The sequence below is a fragment of the Staurois parvus genome, unplaced genomic scaffold (genome assembly GCF_062004578.1).
Source record: "Staurois parvus isolate SC_StPar_1 unplaced genomic scaffold, SC_StPar_1.0 ptg000682l, whole genome shotgun sequence".
NCBI classification, from domain to species: Eukaryota; Metazoa; Chordata; class Amphibia; order Anura; family Ranidae; genus Staurois; species Staurois parvus.
In genome coordinates this window covers 4,602,133-4,617,773 of record NW_028318478.1, presented here as the reverse complement: position 1 = coordinate 4,617,773, position 15,641 = coordinate 4,602,133, and positions in this window count along the sequence as shown.

Sequence of the window (15,641 nt, the reverse complement as noted above, 5' to 3'; positions counted from 1 at the left end):
TCAAAATGACATTTAAGATCTGTTCAAGTGATTTACTTATGTGATCCAAAGTCAGTGGGTGCAGCTGTGCATAATGTCCAATCAGCTTCTAACTTTAGAAATTTGAATTAAGCTTTTACAATAAAACCTTGAAGTTGATTAGTTACTATGAACAGCTGCACCAGTTCTGATAAATCTACCCCAATGACACACATGTTCTTGACACATTGTGAAGTGCTATGCTTACCCTTGGTGTGACGATTGCGGTGTCAGACCCCTGACCTTCTCACCAAACTCGTGACCGAAGGACTAGACAATCTAAAACCGCAATGTCACGTGCGTAACAATGCCATGCCCAGCTGCACCCTGCACACAGATTTTCCAGCTAATGGTCCACAACCTGTGTGCCTGCAGCCTGAGCGCGATTGTTACTGGGTCAGGTTAATTACGCAATTAACCCTTCACACTGCCACCACCTCCTTTTTTGTACAGAGAAAGAGGAAACTCGGCAATATCAGCAATAACACTATGATGGTTGAAATAATCGTCTGTATACCACTGTCACCGCAGGCAGGTTATACAGAGGGTTAAACACGCATAGTAGTGCTCTTCAGTGACAGGAATTCGTAAGTTGCATTAAAGAGCTTTAGAAACAGTTCAACACTTTCAGAAATAAAGATTTATTACTAAAAGGTCAAAAGGGTACAATAAAAATATTTACAGAAACAGATGTAGCCTATATATATATATATATATATATACATACATACAGAGAACAATAGCACAGCAAAGAGAAACAGAAAGGAGTTTAAAGGGTTAAAGTACTTGCCAATCAGCCTTGATTTAAGCAGTTTCAAGTCTTATGAGCTCAAAAAGGATTTCTTGTTTTGCACTGCCAGTTTCGATGTTTAACGGGAGACTCTTCTTTCTCTCACACCCCGCACACTAAGCATAACAGCCCTTTTCTAGGATCTCAGCAGGGTGTCTCCTTTTGGGGAGTAAACCAATCGTTTTCTTTTGGGGATGGGAGTGTAGGTGGAGACTTAAGTTATAACCAGAAACTCTCATAGCTGCTATTAAGATTCATAACTTGGTCTAGGAGCATTTGCTGGCCTGGTCACTAGCATATTAATACTCTGCCACATCTGCGGAATGGTTAGAGATGACACATGTCATATACACTTGAATGGTTCAGGAGATATACTTTTCTGCTTTTCTAGGTATGCCAGCTAAGGGGTGTAACATACCAGGAGAATGGTCTCAAATTGATCCTTCCGAATATAGGCTCCATGTTTAGGTAATTATGTCCTACGTGAAGATATCAACATATATGAAAAAGTGAGTTTTTAAAAGTAAGTCTGTTTTTATGACCCCTTGAAAGGTCTTTTGAAGTTCAGTGAGGGACTTGGTTTACACTTTTACGATATGACCAGATTGCACAGTTTCTTAGACAGAGAGGCACCCAGCTAGTGAGGTTTTACAGCCAGGACGCCCTCCCACTGAGTTTGGTGCCTGTGATCTCTGCAAACACACACTGACCACATATCACTCAACAGAGAGGGAGGGGGGATGAGCAAAGAGGGGGAGATCTACAAGATGGAGGGTTGAAGCAAAATGGTTGAACTGCGTCCATCTCTGTGGGTACGATTGCTACACTTGGGACCACAGTAATTATTAGGATCCCGATAACTTCACAGATCCATTAAGAAAGTATTATCTTTTTGCACATGATAGTGGATAGGTGTTCCTTGATTGCCTTGATTCTATTTTCCTCACCATCCCCCCTTGGGAAGATTTTTTTACCTGGTTGCTACAGCATTTCTTCTTTCAGACATCTGGCTTATTTCTTCTGATATTTTATACCATAGTCCCCAAAGAATAACTACGTGAAACATGTGGACAGTGTGCTCCTTTTCCCACTGTATAATATGCTTAGATTATAATGTGGTGTATTTACTACATTTCTATAGGACCATCTGAATAATTGGCAATAAATATCTTTCTTTAGGGGACAGTGGTGGAGATATGTTATATTATATCATGTTTAATCTATATATGCACTGTAGCTAGGGCGTTATGTATATAATTTTAAACCTATAACAGTAAAATACTGTATTTATTTGACATTGTTATATTTGTTTGATTTCAATTTCACATCTTCAAAATCCTGCCTTCTTGTGATGTTGGTTTTTTCATGACACTTTGTAATTTAATCTCCTTAAGACACACTGACACATATATGTACAGTGTATATATATATATATATATATATATATATATATATATATATATATATATATATATATACACACACACATGGAAAGGGTGGACTTTAATGCTTATATGCTGCACCTGTGTCCATGGCCGGCCATTGCTTACACAATGAACACGTGCTCCTTGCGTGCTCTCAGCACAAAAACCCATCTACGCAGACAGCTCTTGGTTTCAGCTACATGATCAAGGACTGGTTTCCAATTATGTAACCACTGTGACAGTGGCCATGTTATTACTGATCCTTCCTGCCCCCAGGGCATCCAAAACTATTTAAAGGGACACCAGGGTTAATTGTTTATGCCTACTCTCTTCTCTATTATGCAAGATAACAAAGTACTACACATTACTTTTGTTTGCAAAAATTATTTTTATTTTCTACGAAATCAATAAACAAAAATATATTTTTTATAATGTGCCCAGTGTTAGTTTTTAAAAAATAATTTTTGCAGTAAATACAAAGTATACATTTTATTCTTTAATTTGTTCCAATCAAAATGACACTAAAATGATGGTTCTAGTACAAAGAATGGTGTTACTAGTACAAAGAATGCACATTTAACAAAATATATTAACAAAATATATTAATGGTAAAATAATTAAATACAAAATCAGCAGAGAAACAATATCTAAGGGGAGCAGGGGAAGAAGTAGTTGATAACAGATTAAACAGGAATACATTATATTATAAAAAAAAATAACTTCTAAGATTTTTCATGTGACTTTATATGCAAATCATAGGTCACACCCTTGATCTACATATGAATGAACAATACCTTGATTTATTGTAGTTTTTAAAGGACACTTTTGCAAAGGAGTGTCTGCATTTTGCTATGTAATACAAAACAATGACCAGCTATCATTTTGACAGTGGTAATTGCTGGTAATAGTAGTGGAGGGTGTGGCGGCAGGGGGAGAGAAGCTGGACATTAGAGATGCATCCTAAAAACTTTGTTGATGTTTTTTAGACTGTATCTCTAATGTTCTAAATTATAATAATACTATTGGGAGTAGTATGGCTCTTAAATTGATGTCAGTGGGAGTAGATTGCCCTTACATTGCAGTATATTGGTTACTTACCTGGAAGATGAAAACAGAAACTCCTTGTTCCATGTTACCATCTTTGGAACTGTCAAGTGTCTTCAAAGCTAGAACTCTTCAGGCACTGTCGTGCAGAAGATTAAGTCACCCGACAGCATGGTTACATATTTGGGGCACGGGCAGGGTGGCCCTTGAAAGCATCAAACCTTTGAGTTTGGCAAAGTGTTGTTAAAAAAAATTTGCTTTGTACTTTATTAAACTCTATCTATGCTGATTTCTTATATGTCCTCTATCTATGCTGATGAAGCTTGCCATCCTGCATAATTTATTATATTTTTATTGTAAATGCCTGGTTGATCCTGCCATTTCCATGGACCTCACTGTTGTTAGTGGAGTTGCAATAGCAACCAGTCCTCTGGCTGCTGCATTGTCAACCCTAGTATACCATTCACTATCTCTTTTTTCCTCTACAAGCCTCTCCACATTTTGTTGTTGGCTTGTGGGATGTTTCCAGGTCTTTGAATGACATCAGCTCCTTCTCACCTTGCTACCCACCCTGTCTAAACATCATACATTTTACCCTTTTTCTTACAGTTGATATTTTATATTCTAACAATTGGTCTCAAGCTTTATGTACAATGCTGAGTGGAATTTTGTTTTAGCCAATCGGCTAAAGAGAAAGAATGTAAACTTCCTCCTTATGTCTACCATCAGTCTCCTCTACCCACCGATCTCACAGTGTGTTTTGCCAACCAAACAAGGAATGCTGACTTGACCGGCTATAAAAAACTGCAAAACATATTTTACAATACTGTATGTACATTTGTCTACAGGCTTCAATTTAATTGCCATATTACCAAAGGCTACTAAAGTCTTTAATGGCACATTAAAGCCAGCATGGGGAGGCCAGAGGCATCCAGCCATAATTTTTGAATTTTTGAGGGTTTCCACAATGCTTAAAGTATATTCATCTGGGTGACCCATCTAGCACATGTTGATAAAGATATTTTCAGATGTGCCACAATAAGTTTGTGCTTTTGGAATAAGGTGTTTATTGACGCTAATGCGATATTGACATCAAAAAGATCCTTTTTCAGAATGCAGACCAAATCAGGAATAGTTGTAAGGAATACTGACTGTTGTGTAAGCTGTCATGCCAGTAACTCACAAGCTTTGGGCTTTGCCATAGATTTGCAAAAATCTGTAGGGAGATGTAATTTTCACTCCACCCGGTAGGTGATGCTTTACCTCTGTAGATGGAGCGGATGCACAGGGTAATATGATAGCACTTGCAGTAACCCTTGTGATAATGTTGGCAAGAACCAGTACTCTGCTCAAACACAGCACAGATCCAGCTAGTGCAGACATCCAGTAATTAATGGCACATGTTGCAACCAGGGCCAGTACAAGGGGTGGGAAGGAGGGACGGCATACAGCAGTGTCCACGCTCTGTTCCTCCTTGAGCAGGAATCTTTCCCTAAGCTCTCTCTTTCCCTAGAAAACAGGGAACATGTCTGTATCCTTACCACTTGCCAAAAGTGTGCCAAACTCCAGCAGGGTCTCTTATTTAAAAGGGCTTCCACACCTAACATGGTCACCGAAGGTTACCATGGGTTACGTGGGTTAGCATATCAAATAAAGGAGAAGGAACTACTGACACTGGATGGTCTCACCTTGTGAACAAAGCACATGGCACAGCTACAGATACTAGTAGAACATAGTGCACAACAGATGATATTGTTACTGAAACTGCAGGAAGGATCTAACAATTGTGTTATCCAATTGTTGGTGAATTTTGGAAACACCGTGTTCCATACATCAAAATACATCTAATTTAGCTAATTTGGGGTATTTGTTATTTTTCCAGATTAAGATGTAGGTAATATAGCCTTCAATATTGTGTAATTATGTGTCATAATGTATGTATAAGGTAATAAATAATGTTAGTTTATACATTAAAAAAAATACATAGAAATAACACTTTTTTAAAATCATGATTCAAAGTTTAAAAACACCACATACAAATAAATACACCATATAGGGACAATTTTTCACCATATTCTCAAGAGTCAACATTTTTCTTCAGGACCAAGAATATGGGTTGATCACATTTATCAGGTATCCCCAAAATTCAGTATAAAATATTAAAAGATATTTTCAAGACCGGTAGCACAAAAAATCTCCAAGATCCAGATTTGGTGTGGTCAGAATATGGCCAGGGCAAATAGTATGGGTCTGCAGAAAGAACACAAAAAATAAGGCTGGGAGGAAGGGAAAGGGAAACTAAAAATCCTGTGCTCTACCCTCTCTAAAAGAAGTAAAGTAAAACGGATATATTGTATATACCACCATAATAAAAATCCCCCATCTATAAGGCCTTAGGCTACCTGCACACTGGGTGTTTTCTGCACAGCAAGGGGGCACAGGTGCAGCACCCATCTCTACTGTCAGCAACCTGTCCAAGTCTATGACAGGCTGAAATGCGCTGTGACTAGATGTGACTGAATGCTGTACTGAGTGGTACTCACTCTTGGGGCTGTATGCATTCAGGGATGTAAACCCAGAGAACAAAATACCTGAATTCTAGGCATAAGTCCTTTATTACATACTTCCCTATGTATGAGTACCACTCAGTACAGGGTCTAACTGTTGTGTATTTATTGGGACTGTCATATATTTTGACAGGCTGCTGTCAGTGGGGCTGGATACTGCACCTGTGTCTCTTGGGTACAAAAAAACACTGGGCTTTAATGCAGAATGCATGACCAGTGTTCAAGAGGCCTTTCCTGCATCTAAACTAATTGCCAAATATACTGGTCAAAGGAAAAAAAACCTGTTCCTGGACATGTCCATAGCCACCAGAGATGATGGAGTGCAGGTGCTAGAGTGAGGCAGGTAAGTGACTGTGACACAGGTAAAATTCAAGCAGAGCTATTTGTACTGATTTTCAATAGCTAAACAAGAATACTGATCATTATCATCAAAATGTCTAAAGTAAAGAATACTATAACTCCATTTACTTACACTAAAGCCCTAAAAACATTAGTCTAAGGTGTGGTTGGTTTCTCTGAATTTTCAAAAACAATGGGTGCTGATCATAGACTTTAAAAATATAAAAATGTTAATTGCCAGGGTAATATGGTAAGGAGGATGGATGAGGATATGTACAAATACACAGGATCCCATACTCCAGATCTCTCTTTAAAGTTACTTTCAAAGTCTCTGATGGTTACCTTCTAGATCACAGAATGTTCTGGCTGGAGTCCTGCATAACTTAGGCTCCCGGGCGATTGAGGTTAGTGTTATCTCAATCTTTTCTTCCAGGGAAGGATAACATGGAAAGGTTTTTGCCTATAACTTCATATTTAGGAGACAGTTGCAATTTGCTTCCTCAGTCCTTATGCTTCCTTCTTCCAGGAGACATTACCTTCAGGAATTCCTCCCAGGAGGGAAGATCCCTGGATTCTTTATCATGCCTAAGAGAGACTGTCCTCTTAACTGACATTGGCAAAAGCCCTAGAGGAAAGGCACGGAACAGGAAGTGGCTCAGAGACTTAATACTTGCCCCAATATGCCCCAGCAGGTTCCTCAGGTCAACTGATTGACAAGACTGTAAGATATCCACAACAAATGATCTGTCTTTAGCACACCCTGCTGGAACAAGCTCAAACACATATAGACCAAAAAACTACACTCAAAGAACCAACCCTGTTGAGGTACAGTAAGGCTAAACTAAAACTCACTGCTGACAATGAAATTCACAAAAATACAAAAAAGGAATGTAATTAAAAAACATACAGTATATGCTGTTTTACCTCCAAAGGGGTAATAGCAACATTTTGCCCTTTGCAACACCAGAACTTATTTTCACAAAGTGTTACATTTAATATTAAAAGGAAAAATATCTGCAACAATTGAAAGTCCAAGCTTATCCAGATCCCAATCCTCTACCACAGATATTCATGCAGCACAGCGGCCCCACTGCACCCAATCACGTACATGTAAGGGGCACATGAGTGCATGCCTGCCACCTCGGCTGTGCTGCCATTTGCTACTGCTTATGCTGATCAGCAGGTCCTGGCCAATGGTTTATGGCCAAAACCTGTTGATCGGCTGAGCAAATGTCAGAAGAATGCTCTCTACATACAGCATCTATGTGGTACTTTTTTCTCCCTGCAACACTGTACCCAAATATCATTTGGGTACAGTATTGCATGACAGCACAATTACCAGTTAAAGTAGCACAGTGCTGAATAGCAAAATATGGCCTGGTCATGAAGGGGGTAAAACCAAAGTTCAAGTGGTTATGTTAGTTCTGCTCTTTTATATCCCTATTTCTTAAATTATGTTGTCGTAAAGAAGACATATTAGTTAAAAAGGCATAACACAAACCCAGATTTACAACTTGATAGATACTTCTCTACAAAATAATAGAAGCATTCTCTTTACACAGTAATAATCCCTGATCCCGCTGCATCCATTTCAGATAGACAGGTACTTTATATCCAGTGGCAACATAACAATATTAAATACGTGAAAGGTTTTACACGACCTTAGATCATATACTTTACATGAATGACAGGATATAATTTGATTATTTAAAGTATTTTTCACCAATTCAAAATACTTCAGCTCTTTCTTTCTGACAAAGTATCTTTCTGGCTTTTGTGTGTTGTGTGTGATGGCACAGCATTTAAAAGCACATTAGTCCTAATTAGCTTCTCTTCAGAGATTGAGAGCCTGCCAGAATCTCTTTAATTTTCTACGTGCGAAGATGTGATTTTTTTTCATGTTAGCATTTTTAATCCAAATTCAGCAAAATTTGATGCCCTAAAAGCCAAAGTGATAGATGGAGAACAATGCTAATTATAACAAACCAGAAGCTCTCATTCAATTTATTGTCAGTCACAGATGTAATTTGCTAGGGATTGTTTGTTATTTCATGGTCCAGCTCTTTGAAATTTAGCTTTCACTTTCAAGGGAAAAAACAGTCTGCATAAAAGTGATTCCTCTTTCCTATCAATTTTAAATAGATGAGGTCAATTTATTGTGAATATCTGCCTTGGAATTTTACTTACTAGAATATATACTTTCTTTGGAGAAAAAAGACATTGATTTCCCTAAATACAAGCGCAGCATAAATAGCATTTGTTAAGGAGAATTTAGAATTCAAACCTCTGTTTTGGTGCATTGTGGGTGAAATGCATTACAAAACCCCTTTTTGATTCATATTTAGGGAGGTTTCCATTAAAACTTACTTCATAGAGATGAAAGGTAATGCAAGTAAAATGTGCCTAAAACATGGCAAAAACTCACCACACGTCTCCTACAGAGATGTGAATGTAACCTAAGTCTCAGTGGTATACTGTATTGTATTGAGCTAGACATAGCTATGATGGCACCTGAATTGGAAGGCAGATCTGACCATCACAATATCCTCTTTTCAGTGGATATCTGCACTGATATATCTACTTGCGCAAGCACACATAACTGTATACCCAAAGTGCTAATTAGCTTGGAATTAGAGATTGGCTAAAACATCACAACAGGGTCTATATACTTTTTTCTTCTGCTGGACTGGCCTGTATGTCTATACTGTATATATCCATAGAATTTACAATCATCACTGGATCTGGCAGCAACTGAAAACTACAATAGTAGTTAAAGCACCAGAATAAAGAATATATTTCAGTATACAAGCCCCAGTACATTCATTAAAAAGTTAATAAGGCTTCATGTACATGAGCAGCTCCTAAACTCAACTCCATAAAAGCCTATGTATCCATGTACACATAGGCGTTTAGCAGAACTTAGGAACTGCCAGGTTTAGGTGAAGTTATACCTCTCTCTTCTGAATGCAGAAGAATTGCGTTCAGGATAGGAACGTGTTGACCGCCAACTGCGGGAAAACTCAAAATGCAGCAAAACCACGGTAACCGCAATACTGCATTTTTGCCGCAATTTGCATTTTTCCATGGCCGGCAGTCAGGGTAGGCTTGTGTACATGAAGCCTAAATATTGAAAGTAACATAGCATGGTCTTCTCAAATCAGGTTCCAGCTATTTTCTATTTTATTTCAAAATGTTGCATCCTATAACAAGAGATAACTATATTGGCTTTAGCTGGTGACATGTGATGTCACAGTCAGTAGACTTGACACAGGGAGGTACCATGTTGTCAATCACCCTCCAGTGTCAGAAAAGGAAGTGAATGGGTGACAAATTTAATTAGTTCTTACTACAACCATTTTTAGAACCTATCACTATGATAGCAACAGGTTCCTAAAGAATTACCGCAAGTTCAATGATTAGCAAAGTGTGTATTGTAAAGAAAAGGGACAGATATACTAGTAATATCATTACCCAAATACAACAATGCCAATGTTTAGGAATTACTTGAGTCACAGGGAAGGTGGACCTGATGGGTAGTTAGTCCTCACCGCTATAGAGCCTGTTGAGTTGGTGGAGCCTGATGTTGAACTTAGAGACTAGTTCCTAATCAGGTCTTTACTTTTGATTGCACAAAGAAGGCATTGAGTGGATAGAAAATCTGCTATTGGACTGAATATCAGCTATAGAGCTACCTACTGCTGTGGACTGCAATTAAACAACATGGTTGACCTGATGGAAAAACTAGTTTCTCAGTTCCCCATCAACCACTGCCCAAATCTACAACAAAGTTAATTGGCCATGTCTGTGCCAGTGTGATGGCTGCAGTGGACAGGGGGGATAACACTGAGGAAGGAATGTTCAATATGAACTTTCCAACCTCAGTTCCGGGCTCTGATAGGTACATGAAATGGGTACATTGATAAAAAATGTTGGTGCAATGGCTTAATGAAATTCTAAAGGGTGATTCTCGCCGGCACCTGGTGATAGCTGAGTATTTCTGATGGGGGGGAGAGACCTGTATATAAACAACACAGATCTCTCCCCTGTCAGCTCCTGCACACTGCTTTGGATGCCTCTGCATAGCAGAGCCATCCAAAGCAGTGTGCTTACAGTGAAACACAGCACACAGCCTCATAGTAAAACAGCACACAGTTAACCCTTTGATCACCCCACATGTTAATCCCTTCTTTCCCAGTGCCATTAGTACAGTGACAGTGCTTTTTATTAGCACTGGTCACTGTACTGGTGTCACTGGGGATGTCAGTGACACCAAGTCAGTTCCCCCCCAGTGTCAAAATGTCTGCCACAGTCCCGTTATAAGTCGCTGATCGCCTCCATTACTGGTAAAAAAAAGAAATTCTAGTATATATACCGCCATTTGTAAACACTATAACTTTCATGTAAACCAAATAATTTACACATATTGGGATCTTTTTAAGCAAAGACATGTAGCAGAATACATTCTGGCCTAAATTTATGACAAAATTTAATAGATTTTTTTTAATAGACATGTTTAATAACAAATAGTCAAAAAGATTGTTTTTCTTCTCAAAATAGTCGGGTTATTTTTGTTAATTGCACAAAAAATAAAAAATGCACAGGCAATCAAATACCACCAAAAGAAAGCTCTATTTGTGGGAAAAAAAATTACTTCAATTTCATTTGGGTGCAGTGTTGCATGACTGTGCGATTGTCAGTTAAAGTAAAGCAGCACCGGATCGCAGAATAGGGCCTGGTCAGGAAGAGGAGGTAAATCCTCTGGAGGGCAAGTGGTTAATGCCAATGCCAACTATATTTATAAGTGGGCCTTTGTTTTTTCTGACAAAAACAAATGAGAGTTCAGCAAGTGAGGCTCTGACTGATCTGATGCTTCCTAACCTGACACTGTCCAGCTCCATAACAGATACAAGAAGATCCATCATTATTATACACAGTGCATGATAAGTCAGGTTCCTGGATTGCCTGATAACTAGATAAGATAATTCCTGTGCTTGAATCATCTGTCACTATGAATGACTTTATCATCTGAATATGGCTATGTAGTATAATACTAAGGCTATTCTACACTAGTGAGCCTGTGTGCTGAGCATAATATCTTGGCATGTGTGAGTGGAGAGTCTGTGATTTATTATTTTTATAATTACTAAATCGTAGATATCCCTTGAAAGTCTACAGTATGCTTTGATACTAATTATTTTCATCTATATGATTAAAGTGTACACTAAACAGATTCCAGGAATTAAGAATTAGGAAATAACCTTACAAACTCCTATTGATGGGCTGTTTATGGGAATTTACAAAAATAAGAACCTTGGAGAACGGTTTACAAATTAAGATTGCTGGTTAATTTGTTTGAGAATATTCATGGGCTTCTACACGGCTAAACTGCAAATCATTCTGCTTGATGGACATGTAATAAAATAAGAAAGAACTATGAATGTTGCGTACAGAGTATTGTAATTAACTTGTACTTATATTATCAGTCAAGTGTGAACTTATTTTTTTTTTTACATGCAGAATTATAGTTACCACAAAAAAAAAAAATCATGTGGAATTTCTTGATAGAAGAAACTTTATCAGTATCTTCTGTCAAAAAAAAAAAAATAAAACTGTACCTCTCTGCTGGCAAATTTTTTGTTAACTATACACTGCCTGCATGGTGCATACACATTATATTATGAGAGATGCTGCAGAGGATACTTAGCACCTAAAGTTCTGCTTTTGAGAAGAGGCTATTTTTAGAAAGGAAGTAATTGTGTTTAACCATATCTAAATATATGCTTTTGTTTGCTTACATTATTAAAATTGAATGCACATATAGATTAATAGACTTTTGGTCTAAAATATGTATTTTATTGTGAATGCAGTAAAAATCACAAACTGTTCAGAAGGTAGCACCTGATAAAATAAGGTACAGTGTACACGTCTTCAGACTCGGAATGACAACAAGGAAGACATCAATGATCCCTATAGGTGTGCACTCCAAAATTGCTAGAATGGAGGTTATATAAATGGGGGTCCAATGGTAATATGAGCGCTTTGAATGATGCTTCTCCAAGTAAAGGTAAAGAAAGTCAGAGGGAATAGTATATTCATTACAATCATAGACTGGACATCAACAGACTTCCACTGTTTTCGTAGGTCCATGGAGTGCCAAATGTTTTACATACATAGGATGATTTTATACGTGTGTGAATATATGCTAGTCTCAATATACCTAGAGATGTGACAAGATTGTTAACAATAACTTCAGGACACAGTTATTGAATAGAAAATATATTGCACCTCCCACCTCCATGACTATTAACTTGAATTACAAATACATCTATGACAATTTTTTTTTTATAATAAAAAAAAATATGATATTGTAATGCCTATGAAATGTGTTGGTCTTGGACCCTTTGTTTCTTGGGGAACTTTTACAATAAAGCATTGTTGCCCAAATGCCAGAAACACGAGAAATTACATCGATGTCATTTCTCTAGGCTAAAGGAAAAGTCACAATACATTCGACTGCTTAAAGCAGATAAGGAGTATTTGTGAGATTGAATGCGTATGTGACATCTAGAAATGTTACATTAGACTGCTTAAATTAGATAAGAACTTGTTTGTGCATTTAAAGATGTTTACTTGTTTGAGAAGTTAGAAATATTTAAGTTAAGGGTAGATAAAAAGCTGATTTGTGGCATATTGTGATATTGTGAGATAAGACGTTGTTTGTTCTGTAATGTGGCCGGGTGTCACTCCCGGAGTGGGTGTGGTGCCCGTCCAATTCGGGAAAGTTGCCAGAAGGGTATATTTAATGAGGAGCCTGAGCGCGGTCAGTGGGGAGCCTTCCTATGTGAAAAGGGACTCTCTGACACTGGGACTCTTGCCAAGGCTATATGGGTTCATTGACTGGTCACGTTTAAGGCTTCTCCGCAACCCCCTGTGCATTATGGTTCCGATGGGGTCTGTTCCTTCCCATCTTCCCATAACTTTGGTAATGTATTCATTTTATGCTGTGACTCTGTCAAAAGATGTGTCTATTTCATGCTGTAATTCTCACATTATTATTGGTGTACATTATAATGTGTATTGGTTATGCAGATTGTGATGACTATAAGATATATCCTCCTGTGTGTTGTGTGATAATAAAAGTGAAGGCTTGTACAGTGCAAGAATACTGCAGTTGGATTCTGTTATTTCTTGGAGTGCCGAGTGAATGCTATGATGTGCCAGGGAATGTGTTCATTTGGTAGTGGGTCTCTCCCATGCTTAGAATAATAGTGTAAGTGCTGGTTAAACATACCTGTGTATTGTGTGTATATGACTTGCTTTTGGTTATTGTGTCCATTACAGATATATATTGTTATATAATATATATATATATATATATATATATATATATATATATATATATATAAAATAAAAAGACAACTCCACAACTCATTATACTTATAAAGTGGTAAAGAGAAAAGAAAAGTGCAACAACGACTAGTAGATTTATTATGCTATATTTACTTTGTGTGACAGATGAGTTATAGTAGTCCATTCTGAGGCCATCTGGAGAAAATAGTATTGTTGTATGATTAATGTAGGTGCTGTGCTGAAAAAGAGAAGGATGCTACTAATTGGCTATAAACACATGGCTACACTGACCAGAAGAATTCACATGAAATTGAAACATTGATTCTTTGACCCTCCCCCCCTTCCTTGTGGATGTTCTCAAAGAAACTCTTCTATTTCCCATTAATCCACAGGCAACTCTATCTTTATCAGTAATCCTGATTAAAGTTTCAACATACATTGTCTTTGAATTATCCTATTCTGTAAAGATTACAAATCACCACCGGCTTTGTAGATGATTCTAATTAGCTGTTTGATATGTATATTTGTATTGATTTTGCTTAAAAAGACTGCTTTGGTAAAACAAGCTACCTTAGCGAGAAAAACACAAACTATAAAGGACTCCCAAGAGACACATCAAATATTTGAACAAAACATTTGATCATTTTGTATCTTTAATCTTCAAACACAGTCCATATAGTGCAGCTAAAATGAAAAATGTAGATATACACCCTGTAACACACCATCAATGCTGCTTATGAAGTTGTCCATATGCTGGTCTTCCTGTAATCTTCCAAAAAGGAACACACAGCTGCCATTGCCAATTAAATCCCTGCAGGTATTAAACAGGAAAGATGTACTATGTGGACTTATGACATCAGCTGAATGTCCTAAAATGGCCCACCCAAATACCCAGGGAATAATGGGAAAACCTGGCTCTACATTTTTCCAAGTCACCCATATATACTGATACGCTCATATCTATAAAAGATGCACCACCAAAGCCAGAGCTAAGCTGAACTGTTTTATGTTCTTGTGTAAGCACAGATCTAAAGGCAGGCCACACAAGACCGTATAGCTCCATGCTGTCTCCAAGTGACCTGTATATTAACCTCCCTGGTGGTATTCCCGAATGTAGCTCGGGGTTAACTTTCAGTACCAAAAGCGGTAACCCCGAGCTACACTCAGGATTACCCTGCAGCGTTGCTCTGGGATTCCCTCCAGTACTTACCTTGTCCTGCACTCCCGCGATGTCCCCCTGCAGCGCCCCGGCCATCTCCTCTGGCCGATGCCGGCATCCGTCTTCCGGTCCCTGCGAGCTGTGGGACATACGGGGGACGGAACTGGCGAGAAATTCAAAAATTTTAAAAAGTGACATTCACTAAATACACTAAAATCACATAGTAAAACATTACTGTATCAAACCATTTCACATACATTTTGTCCCTAGCGCTTTGTCCTATGCCCTGCCTGCATTTTTACTGTTCTTTCTGCCTGGAAACTGAGAAATGTCCATGGCGTGCAAAAAGCGTCCCTTTATGTCAAAATCGGTTTTAGACCAGCTAGAGAACAGCGATAGTAAATTAGAACCACTTGCAGAATTGAGGGATAATGATTCGTGGGGAAATTCATCATCAGACACTGAAAACAATTTTGCGACTAAGCTCAGTGATGTGCGAACTTGGCGCTCTATTTCAAATTTCAGTATTTTTGGTTTGATTATATTATTGAATTAAATTTCTTTTTATTATTTTTTATGATTATTTATTATATTATAATTTAGTGTTTCAAATTTTATCATATCCGGGATGTTTACTAGACTCTTGTTCAGACAGATTCCAGTGAGTTATTTACTAAAAATTACAGGCCTACAATAAAAAAAACAACATATTTCCATGCAAAAAAATTTACTGCTACCACAGAAATATTGACATAATCATACCGCTAGGGAGGTTAACCAATCGATCTCCTTTATCCTGTAAATCTGAACATTAACCCCTTCATCTCCTTCCTGTCACTGTATGGGACCAGCACAATAACCCCTTCACTGCCTCCTTCCTCTGTGTATGACCTGTACATTAATACATTGATTGCACCATTCTCAAGCTCCTTGTTTAACTTCCTCAGTAC